At 34.2% G+C, this 12,689-nt stretch overlaps 1 long non-coding RNA gene across 1 annotated transcript; it reads left to right on the forward strand.

The window, feature by feature from the left end:
- The first annotated feature begins 4,926 nt into the window (after positions 1-4,926).
- Positions 4,927-7,633, forward strand: LOC148782351 (uncharacterized). Its single transcript, XR_016053383.1, has 2 exons — positions 4,927-5,126; positions 5,201-7,633. It is a non-coding gene; the product is annotated as an uncharacterized LOC148782351 (long non-coding RNA).
- Positions 7,634-12,689: the final 5,056 nt, after the last annotated feature.

Raw genomic sequence — 12,689 nt, forward strand, 5'->3', positions numbered from 1 at the left:
AACTCTTACCGTGCATTATTATCATCATAGCCTTTTCTTAATTAATTGGTGTAAGCTACACGAATTCTAGTCCTCTATTCTACTCTATTAAAGACCATACCCTCAGTGAGGCCATAAGTCCCCATATCTTTTAGGACTACGCCTTACCTTTTTCAGTCTTTTTACTTAAACTAACTTGCACTTCCTAACAGGTGCTATACTTGGTCAACGCCATACACGGTCAGCCCACCAAAATCTACTCTCTCTCATCTTATTGCGTATTAGTGCCACACCTAAATTCTTTCGAATGGATTCATTTCGAATTCTATACCTTCTTGTCTTGCCACTCATCCAACTCAATATCTTCATCTTCACTACACTCATTCTATGGGTATATTGTTTTTTGTCCGCCCAATAATTCACCCCATAGAGCAAAGCTGATCTCACAGTTGTCCTATAAAACTTACCTTTTAGCTTCAGTGGTATGCAATGATCACATAAAATTCTAGTTGCATATCTCCACTTTGCCCACCATGTTGTAATTCTGTGTACGATGTCTTCCTCAATCTTTCTATTTTCTTGAATTATCGACCCAAGTTATCGAAAGTGAGATCTTTTTTGGACTTCCTGGCTGTTAATCTTAACTACTTCCTCATCTCTACTCCTATTATTACTAAACTTGAATTCCATATATTCAGTCTTAGTACGGCTAATCTTAAAACCTTTGGATTCTAGGGCATCCCTCCAAAGTTCTTACTTTATGTTGACATTGTTTCGGGTCTCATCCATCAAAAATATGTTATCTACAAACAACATGCACCACGGTACCTCATCCTATAGGTGCCTAGTTATATCGTCCATAATTAAGACAAAGAGGTACAAGCTCAATGGCGACCCTTGATGTAACCCTATTGTCACTGAAAGCTCACTCGTCTATCCATTAGTTGTTCGTGCACTAGTTAGAGTTCTATCATACATATCTCCCTCCAAGTCAATTTAGTGTCTGGTTACTCCTTTCTTTTCTAACACCCGCCAAATCAAATCTCGAGGTACTCTATCATAAGCATTCTCTAGATCAATAAAGATTGTATGGAGATCTTTTCCCTCCGTCCTAAACTTCTCAATCAATTACCTAAGTCCGAAAATAAGCCTCACTGTGGATAATCTTAAGAAAAAAGGATTTTGGTCAACATTTGTTTTTTGTGCAATAATGATGAAGAGAATGAGGATTATTTGTTTCTACAATGTGAGTTTACCAGTTCTTTATGGAGGTGAGTCTTCCAATTGCTTGTTTTTCCAATGATTTTACTACAAGGACACGGTAATATTTTGCAGCATCTTTTTAGGGATTGGTAAAAAAAGGAAAGGTTGTTTGGGATATTATGAGGATGACGTTGTTGTGGGAAGTTTAGCTAGAGTGCAACAAAAGATCTTTTTAGGGGAAAACTTTTTGTATGGAACAGTTACAAGAGAGGATTTTACATGCATGTAAGGGGATGGTATATCTAAGGTGGATGCGGTGCTCAATTTGTAAAACATCATTTGATAGTCTACTCTTTCTGCTAGGCCAAAGGTTAGATGGAGTCCATCAGTAACTAGTTGCATCAAGCTTAACTTTGATGGTAGATTTTTTAGAAATCCTGAGCCAGCAAAAATTGAGAAGTTTAAATATTCTGATGATGGTATCCTTTACTGCTATTTTGGTCCTATTGGTAATTCTACAACAAACATGGTTGAATTGAGTATTGTGCTTTTTGGACTTAAAGGAGTGAAAAAAAGATATCAAGGCTTATGATGTGTAGTAGAAGACTCCCTCACTGTTATCAATTAGTATAAAAATTGAGATCGTTATGGCTAGAGATTTTGGATGAAGTTATTGGATTGCAGGTTGAGTTCAACCATGTTTATAAGAAGGCAAACGAAATTGGTAAACATGGTGTAAGTGGATACAAAATTGTAACACGTGATTATTTGAATTTGTGATTGTAATGTTCATCCTTGTCACTATAAAAGTTTATAATCTTGTCAAACATTGGATAATTGAAGGGCCAAAATTTAGGAAGAAAAACTTAAAAAATAAATAAAAAATTGTATGCCAACTTTATTATTACCCTTAATGACTATCAGCGGTGGGAAATATACAACTTCTTTATCTTCTTCTTTAGGGTCGTATATAATAAGTACACCGAAAGTCATAAAAATGTTATGCACTCAACCTTTTTCTTTATTTGTCTTGGGTAGTTGAGAAGTTGGACGCCATACCTATGAAAGAAATATTGCCCTTTTATTTTTTACCGTTGCTAGACTTGACACTTTGAAGGGTCGTACTTGAAAGAACGGAAATAGTTATATAAGGTGTCAACGTTATAACGTTATACTATTGAAGAAAGGTGCACCTAAAAGATCCGCTAGAACAGTGGACTATAGCATTCGAAAAGCTTCCAAAGCATCTTCTCAACTTCAAGATATATGACTATAGAGAAAAAAGTAATTTCATATCCTAAAAAAAAATATATCTTGTAATAAATTATTTGGACCATCTATAAATTATCAAGTATTTATAAATCTGTTTGATCTATATCATTTAGAATTTTAAATTTAAGAACCGGGGATGAAAGTAGCAAGAAAAATAATCACAAAAAATTGGTAAACCTCATCATAATTTCCGTTCTTTCACTAAGTTACTCTTTTCATACATCATTAGAGTTTGCAATTGATGTTATGAGTAAATAAAGAAAAAGAAGAAGTGAAATACCCAAAATACGGCTAAATAACAAGCAATTTTTTAAGACCAATGGCCGTTACCTATCTTAAGCGTGACAACAATCCCTCGACAGTTTATTGTGACATTTTTTTTTTGGGCAATTCAGTGGGAAAGACAAGGCCCCTACCCGTATTTTTCAATTGATTGGAGAGTTACATTATGAAGATATTAATTGGGGATGTCAGCGATTGGAATGGATACCATAAAGTGGTAACTGGATGTTTGTATTTGCATAGGAAAATAAGTATTCAACGGAAAAATATATTGTAGATTCCGCATCAACCAGCCCAATGTATTTTGAAACGATTTGGAATCGTGAGTCTCCATTGACCTGGTTTCTTGTTCCAACCAGACATTGGTTTGACTCAAATGGTTACCCTGGTTCAAGAAACTAGGTGGGTTTGTCAGGGAAGTGTACGAATTAAATATGCAAATTCGACCTAATTCTTACCCATAATATTTTTTATTAGCATTTTCTTTATTATTTTTTGAGATATCGATTTTTATAAAATGATTCTCACAACATAGAACCCATAAAATTCCCCTATCTGAAAATGATTTCCTTAAGTTGTTCACTGGACTGGTTGATTTTTTATAACTGAAATGCGGCTCGTATAGACTCGAGGTTCTAAACAATCAAAACAATGCGCACCTTCAAATAGTGTCGAGAAATGTGGTTTCAATACTAGAAATCTTTGAGATAGCCTTAAAATATATTTTCATCTTTAATTATAAAATTTAGATCTTCAAAAATAGTGTAGATCGAGCAGATATATGAAAATTTAAAAATCTTGAAAATTGACGGCTTAAAAAATTCATTACAAAATGCATTGTTTCCAATATTTGAAATCTATTTTTTTTCACATGTTCATGCATCTTAATGTCGAGATAATCAATTTGAGTATATTTGGGCACAAAAAAAACCCTTTGTAGTAAAATTTTTGAGGTAGGCTCTAATTTAATTGTTTAGAGCCTCAGCTCCATATAAAATTTTCCCTTACTTCAACCGACAATCTTTAAGGGCATGTTTGGCGTGTGGAAGAGGGGGCTGCCAAAGACCCCCTTGTACACAATATGGAAGGGGCAGCTTCCCGAATTGGGGCCATGTGATCCATTAAAAATAAAGGGCTTCGTTGAATGCGCACTTCCATCTTTTTGGATCGACGGGGTTGCGGACGTGGTTTTTGGTGTATTGCTGAACTTCCACTTCAAAAAACTCAGAATATCAAACACCCCCTAAAACTCCCCTGTTGCATTGTCAAAATGTGGACAAGATAGTAACTTTCAAAATATGTCAGAGCCTACTGTTGTTTCCGTTGTTTTTCAGTTGTACCCTTTTCAAATTTCAATCATTTTTGCCCAACTTTGTCCATTTTGACGGCGTAGGGGTTGGTAATTCACATAGGCAAGCCATACTCGGTGTATAAAAATAAGAGCAAGAGCAGTCCGTGGAACATGATAAAATTGGTTTTTTCGTACTATTTGAAACAACCTTAGGTGCATTAGGTATATTTACTTGTGGTGTAGGCAACATTTATATATTGGAGTGATTTTATGCCACTGTTGTATTATAATATAACAAAACTACTCTTTTAAGAAAATCATGTTCGTGCCAGGTGACACCATATTTTATAATCATATTCTCTTCATCCCAATAATCAATGACGCTATAAAAATGTCAAAATCTTCACTCACCAACAATGTAACCAAATTCCTTTAGGTGAGCATTGAATCTATTCCTTTAAGAATTCAAGATCAATTTTTATTTTTTACTATTGTTCATCTAACATCTATAAGGCCGGCAACAAAAATTCAGATTAAAAAATAATCCGACATAGATTCAATTTGTTGTGCACGGATGCTCTACGACTCAACAGGTTGATTCTTGAAAAGGTAAAGAGCGGGAAAAAACCAACCGGTGGGAAGAAAGCAACAAGCAAAACAAGAAGTCATGCATGTTGGTACGGGTGTGTGGCCATGGGGCCTTTAAACATGCCATATTTATCTCTTTTATAATTTAATGCTTATCACTAAAAAAAAAAGCTTCTTAGAGAGAGAAAGTATCGTTATCTAATGGCTAGAAAGTAACCACCCACTTCCCAAGATTACAGGGCCACGTTTTCTTAGATAATTCAGGAGGAAGCCGAATATTAGAGAACGGCCATCTCCATCTCTCTTTAAGAAGGGTTTTATGGCCATAGAGAGGTACACAGAAATTTACAGAGTTCTCACAGTTCTGGTAAAAGCCTGATCTTTGCGATCAATAGTCTCACGATACTGCCCCTAATCCTAAGAGTGGATCCATCTCTTCCCTCAAGTTTTTCAACATTGGTATTAGAGCGGGTTGTGGAAGCGTGGTGGGCTCGTAACCTACCATTCCCAGGTTCCATTATTCATTTATTTTATTTTATTTAATTCTTTTTTTTTTTTTTTTTAATTCTTACTCATAACCCACAGGTCTCGGGGGATCAAAATCGATTATTTGGTTTCCTGTAAGTTTGTATTTTATTGAACAATATCTGTCGTAATTTTTTTTTTTATCAATTCTCTATTTACTCTGAGAAAGTTGATTTCATAAGCCGTGAGTCAATTTATTATTTATTCGTTATTATCTCTAAGATAATTGTTCCATTGTTGGGTTTATCTTATTGTTGTAAAAATTGGCTGAAATCCATTGATATCAATCTATTGTTATTTTCTCTCATAAATTATTATACCTTTTGCAAGTTAATAGGCGTACTTTGTTAAAGCAACAAAAGTAGATGCACTTTGATTTAGACTATATGCACTTTTGATATACATACTTTGTAAATAGGAGATTTCTATCAAAAGGTAGAGAGAAACAAATCACATATTTTTTATTCTTTCTTGGCCTTTATTTCTTGCTCATCAAGAAGGTAACATTTCTTTTTAATGCTGATTTTTTTTTTTTTTGTGTGCCACTGTGTAACCAATATTTTTTTTTTTGAGGAAAAACTTTTTCAATAGAAATTGTTGTTGATGGTTATAAAAATAAAAATAAATAATAAATAAATAAAAGGTTGCTGAAATTTTAGATAGAGAAAGATAAAGACACACATAATTGCTGAAAATTAGTTGGCTTGCACCTTTCTTTCTTCCATATTTTATTCCTGAAAATTAGTGCATAATTTTATTGGATTATTGAAAATTGTTATGCACACAACAACTATTCAAGTAAAAGTTGTTATATCAATTGCATGCATTTTTTTTTTTTTTTATGGCTTATAATTTAGGGATTTACTACATATTTTATTTGTATAATAATTGTCATTGCATAATTATCCTATGCTTGGGTCTTTTTTAAGTTAGAAAATTTCATGATCTTGATTTTGTGAATTCATTATTTTTATGATTATGCAATGCCATATTTTTGTTGAAAATATCAAAGTATCATTGTAGACTCTCTCTCTTGTGCTAAAACAAATTCATATATTTATGAAACTTATTTTTAGGCAAGATTTGACATAAAGTAATTGTGGCCTTACTTTATTAATTTTTTGTTGCATCACAGCAGTGCGAACACAAACTGTTCGAGAAATTTTTTGTTTTGAGGCCTCAATTCACTGAGAGTTGACGAACCTTTTGAGTTAACTAGCAGACAACCCTTTCTTAAACACAATTCATTTTTTTTTTTTTAAATTTTTTATCTAAAAATTTAAAATAGCATCTAGGCTAGTCATGTCAGAACTATCCAAACTTGAACAACTCAATAGGACTAATTTTTCTATGTGGAAAAGAAAAATTGGATATATTCTTTTTCAAGATAGGGTAGATTATGTCTTAGAAACAGAACCACCAGTTTTAGAGCCTAAATGCCAATGATCAAGCCATAAGATAACTTGAAAAATGGTTAAAAGATGATAAAATAGCTAGGACTACTATGTTGAGCTTTATGGAAGATAATTTAATTAGAGTCTTTGAGGATTACACCACAACTCAAAGTATGATGGGCAATTCTTGCAGAATAAAAGAAATGAACTCAGTGATCGAGCATGTCAATAAAATGACAGTACTCGTAAAGGACCTTGCTGTAGCTGAGAATCCAGTCCCCGATCTCATGCAAATGTCCATTGTCCTTAACAGTCTCCCTTCATCTTGGGAGTCTGTTGTAATTTCATTAAACCATTCTGTACAAGGGGTAACCATGTTAAATCTTCCTATGCATCTTAATATTGAAGGTGAGAGAAGAATGAGGAAGAAGTCAAATGAGCTCTACTTTGCCCAAAGTTCATCTTCTCAGATCCCTAAGAAACCTTTCAATTATCAGAAAAATAACAGGTATAAGGAAAATGGGAGAAATTTTAAAAATCAAAAGAATAAGGTTGAGAAGACCTGTTTTTATTGTATAGAAATTGGGCACATCAAGTTTAATTGTCCTAAGCTGAAAAATAAAAATAAGAACTAAAATAACAACTCTGCTCAAAATAATCAAAATAAGATAAAGGACTTGATCTGCGTAGTCCTAGAATCAATAGTTGCCGATGATGACCTGAGAAATTGGTGGGTCAACTCAGCCTCCACTCGACATGTCTCGAGGATCAAGGATGGATTCATAGAATTGGAAGAGATTGCAGCCGATAACCAGCAGATTTATATGAGAAATGACACCTACTGCGATGTACTAGGTGTTGGTACATTCAAGCTATGTTTATCAGGATGAAGAAATATCTTATTGATTGATACATTGTATGCGCTCAATATGAGGCACAATTTGATTTCTGTCCATAGACTAGATGACAAGAGTTATGAAATAAGGTTCAGGTCTAGTCGGGTTACTATTGGGAAGCATTCTAGAGCTTTGGTATACGGTATTAAAGTTGACAATATGTACCGACTGAATGTTAATGAAAGTTCATCAGTTTCTGATTATATTGATGCTTCTTTTGATACTTTTATGTGTATGGATGATCCATATTTATGACACTTAAGATTAGGACATATAAATAAAGACAAAATGAATCAAATGGTTAAAAGAGGCTTGCTCTCCAATTTAGGAGAAATTGCGTTCAAAATATGCGAGCCATGTATTTCTGGTAAATTAACTAAGAAGCCTTTCCCTAAAGGGAAGAGGTCTAGTGAACTACTTAGTATTATTCACTCTGATATATGTGGCCCAATAAATACTAAAACACATAGAAGTATGGAATATTTCATAACATTTACAGATAATTATTCACGTTATGGATATGTATACCTAATTAGTAATAAATCAGATATATTAGAAACATTTAAATAATATAAAGCTAAGGTAGAAAATCACTTAGATAGACATATTAAAATTCTTCAAACAGATAGGGGAGGTGAATATAGCTCCTCTTTTTTTCTGAATTTTGAAAGGAGCATGATATAATTCACTAAACAACTATACCATATACACCACAACAAAATAGTGTAGCTAAAAGGAAAAATAAAACTCTAATGGACATGGTTAGGTCCATGATGGGCCATTCAAATTTATCACCTCATTTTTTGGGTGAGGCTCTCAACACTGCAATATATATCATTAATCATGTTCCAACGAAATCTATAGACTTGACCCCATATGAATTATGGACAGGTAGGAAACCTGACCTTACTATATTGAAAGTTTGGAATTCTTGAGTACGTGTTCTTATACGACCACAAAATAGAGATCAATTATAAAGTAAAACTATAAAATGTTATTTTATAGGCTATTCAGAAAATTCTAAAGGGTATAGATTCTATAACCATGATACTAGATCATTGATAGAGAGTCGTGATGCTCATTTATTAGAAAATATAGATGATGAAAGTATTTTAAATAAGCCTATTGACTTACATGAAATTGACAAAGGTAAGGGTTTGGAAGATCTTGTTTCTCAAACTCCCTCTACATTTGGTGAGAATGATTCAATTGAATCAAGTATACCAGATAGGCCTAAAAGACCTAGAGCCCCACCTTCAACTTTAGAAGAATTTTAAGTAATTATGAATGAAGATAATTACTCCTCAATGAGTAAGGATATAATAGATGAACCTCGAAGCTACAGTGAAGCTATTAGCTCACATGACTCTACTGAGTGGACTCAAGCCATGGATGATGAACTTGATTCTATTAAAAAAAATCAAGTCTAGGAGTTGGTTGACCTCCCTAAAGATAAAAAAGTCATCGATTGCAAATGGGATCCTAAAGAAAAAGCTTAATGCAAATGTATCCATTGGTAAATATAAAGCTAGGTTGGTAGCTAAGGGATTTACTCAAAGGGAGGGCATAGATTATATAGAAACTTATTCTCCAGTAGTCAAATTTTCATCTATTAGGATCATCCTTGTATTAGTAGCATATTATGATATAGAATTATTTCAGATGGATGTCAAAACAACTTTCTTAAATGGAGAATTAAAAAAAGATATATACATGAAACAACCAGAAGGATATGTAATTAAAGGCTAAGAAGACAAAGTATATAAACTTAATAAATCTTTATATGGTCTAAAACAGTCTTCTAGGCAGTGGTACTTTACTTTTCATAATGCAATCACTGAAATTGGTTATATAGCAAATAGGTTAGACCATTGTGTATATGTCTGAAATAGTGGGAGCAATTTTGTTATATTGGCACTATATGTGGATGATAATTTGATAGTCGGTAATGATATTGGCATGACTAACCATACTAAATCATGATTGAGTTCCCATTTTGAGATGAAAGATATGGGAGAAGTCTCATATGTATTGGGCATTAAGATAACAAGAGATAGAAGTTCAAGACTTCTATGTTTATCTCAAGAAAATTATTTAGAAAGTGTTTTAAAGAGATTTAAGATGGAAATTGTAAGCCCATAGATACAACTGTTTGTAAAGGCTTGAAATTATCAAAGAAAATGTATCCATTAAATGATAGTGACAAAGCTGAAATGGAAAGAATTCCATATGCTCAAACTGTAGGATGCATAAATTATGTCATATTGTGTTCAAGACCTGATTTGAGTCATGCATATAGTCTAGTAGATTTCAGAGTAATCCTAAGATGGCTCATTAGCAAGTTGTAAAAAGGATACTCGGTTATATTCATAAAACTAAAAATTACAAGTTGTGTTTCCAAGCTGACAACTTAAAGGTTACTGGGTACTCTGACGCAGATTTTGCAGGACACTCAGATGATAGAAAATCAACCTCAGGAATTGTATTCCTCTTTGGAGGTGGATGTGTTTATTGGTCTAGTAAGAAACAAGGTTATGTAGCTTGGTATACTATGGAAGCCGAGTATATTGCTTGTCGCATTGCTACAACTTATGCCGTTTGGATTAAGCGCTTCATAAATAATTTGAAGCTGGATATAGCCGACGGACCTGTTAAATTTTTTAGTGATAATCAGGCTTTTATTTCATCAATTAGAAATAGAGCTTATAGTTCCAAGGGTAAGCACATTGAAATTGATTACCATTATATTTATGATATTATTGGAAAGAATGAAATAACTGTAAGTTATTTTCCATCTTCAGATATGATTTGTAGACCCTTTAACAAAGGTATTGACTGCAGAAATATTATCAAAGCATGTAGCTTTGATGAGACTTAGAATATTTAAGTCAGGAACTCCCAAATGGGATTTTTTTTATGTCTTGGTCATGAGAGAAAAAACCACATTAGCGTGAAAAACCATGACTTGAATTTGGATATTTTTTTGTTATGAGATGTATAACCACACTTGCGTGAAAGCCTCAAGACAAAAATATGCAATAAATGTTAAATTCATTAAGTGGTAAAGACTTTATGATATTGCAATATATCTGGCCCTTATAGCCAAGTGGAAGATGTTTATACGTGTGTGTGACCATGGGGCCTTTAAACGTGCAATATTGCTCTCTCTTATAATTTAATGCTTATCACTAAAAAAGGGAGGCTTCTTAGAGAGAAAAAGTATCGTTATCTAATGGCTAGAAAGTAACCACCCACTTCTTAGGATTACAGGGCTACGTTTTCTCAGAGATTTCAGGAAGAAGCCGAACGTTGAAGAACGACCTCCTCCATCCCTCTTTAAAAAGGGTTTCATGGCCATGGAGAGGTACACAGAAATTTACAGAGTTCTCACAATTCTAGTAAGAGCCTGATCTTTGCAATCGATAGTCTCATGATACTGCCCCTAATCCTAGGAGTGGGTCCATCTCTTCCCTCAAGTTTTTCAACAATGTAAACAAAATCACCAAGGTTTTGTATAATTCATCACAATTGTGACTACATTTGCAAGTGAAGATCGACTGGTTTTCACTAATGAATGAAAGAAAAGAGTATGCAAAAACTTTTACTTGAAAGAACGATCAACACACACTCAATATTGAACAAGCTTGTCAAACAACAAGTTGTAGGCACACCATTCCTGGCTGGGGATGTTCCAGGAAACCGAAGGGTCCTAGACAAGCCACCACAAACCCTAGGATCACCTAGAGCTCTGAAAACCAGCACCCTGAAACCCATACACCTATGGTGTATCAGTTGGGTCCAAAATCAAGCTCAGAATTTTAACAAGGATCCCCAATAGATCAAGAACCACATTAATGCACAAACAATTTGGAAGAAACTATCTGAGATGGCTTAGCTGCAAGAGGCCAATGCCATGACCAGCAATGCTAGCTCCAAGGGTAGCAATGTCGACGTTGGGGGGAATCACGTTAGCATAAAAATAAGCGGTGAGGGTCCCAACACTAGAGTTGGGAGGAGCAATGCTACAAAATCACTAGCTCCACTCACAAGCCCACAAATCAGGCCTTTAGAAGTCAACACCGTGACTAGAATTGTCAGCTCTGGGGGTGGCAATGTCAGCGACAGAATCAGGCACCGGAGATAGCAATGCCAGCTATATGAGAGAAATGTCGGATAATGAAAGATGGATATTGTGATATAGCCAAGCATATGTATTTAAATTTTCCCTTTTTCTTGTAGTCATTCTCGCTAGAATGCTTATAAGTGTCCAAAATTACAACTTTATTCATGACATAAATTCTAAGATAATCTCGGATCTTATCTTGCATATTATTGCGATGCTTTATAATCAAACAAAACATAATGCATGAAGAATCAAGAAATATGAGCTATTAGAATTACCGAATACCTTACCTCAAGTTATCCCCAAAGACTTCATACATCCCACATCGGGTTTCCTCTACCGATGTCACACGAGCTCTCAATTTTAATATTGCCTAATAATTCAAGAAGCTTAGACAAAACTGTTACTCAAATATGTGAGCATGACATAGAATGGGATATGGGGTGTGCTACCACTTCTATGGCTACGTCGTGGCACCTCTTTTATTTATCTTTTTCCTTAAAGAGAGAGAGATGACAGAGAACATAGAATAGAGAGAGAGAGAGAGGGATGCTACTCTAGAGAGGGAGAGAGAGAAACCGACCTTTTAGGTGTTTGTAGAGAATAATTCCCCATAGAGAATAATTTTAATTTAGGCTACGATTTTTTCGTCATTGTGTGACTCAATTTTGACCTTTTAGGTGTTTGTAGAGAATAATCCCCCATAGAAAATAATTTTAATTTAGGCTAGGATTTTGTCGCCATTGTGTGACTCAATTTGAAGTAGATCTTGGAGATCTTTGGGGTGAAGAGATTTTTCGCCTTTCATTCCATAAATCAGCCATTGTGATTAAAAGAATTTGCTAGGACCATAATTTCTCAGTTTCTATAACTCTATTACCATCAAATATTTTATATAGAGAAAATAGAACATTGTTTAATTGATTTCAACTAATCACAAGACTTTACCTTTTTAAAAAAATCTTCCTATTTCAAAAAACTTTCTATTATCTGAGAATATCTTCTTGAAGTCTTGATCAACAAGCTACTCCATTGGGAAAGAGGAGGTAGGGTGTGCCACTTAGTATGAGCTCATGTGGCCCCATGCCCCAATATTATGGGCTTTTTTGTGGTGACCCACAAGTCCAATGGGCTCC

The sequence above is a fragment of the Amborella trichopoda genome, chromosome 4 (assembly GCF_054954075.1).
Source record: "Amborella trichopoda isolate Santa Cruz 75 chromosome 4, AtrichopodaSantaCruz75HAP2 v2.0, whole genome shotgun sequence".
NCBI classification, from domain to species: Eukaryota; Viridiplantae; Streptophyta; class Magnoliopsida; order Amborellales; family Amborellaceae; genus Amborella; species Amborella trichopoda.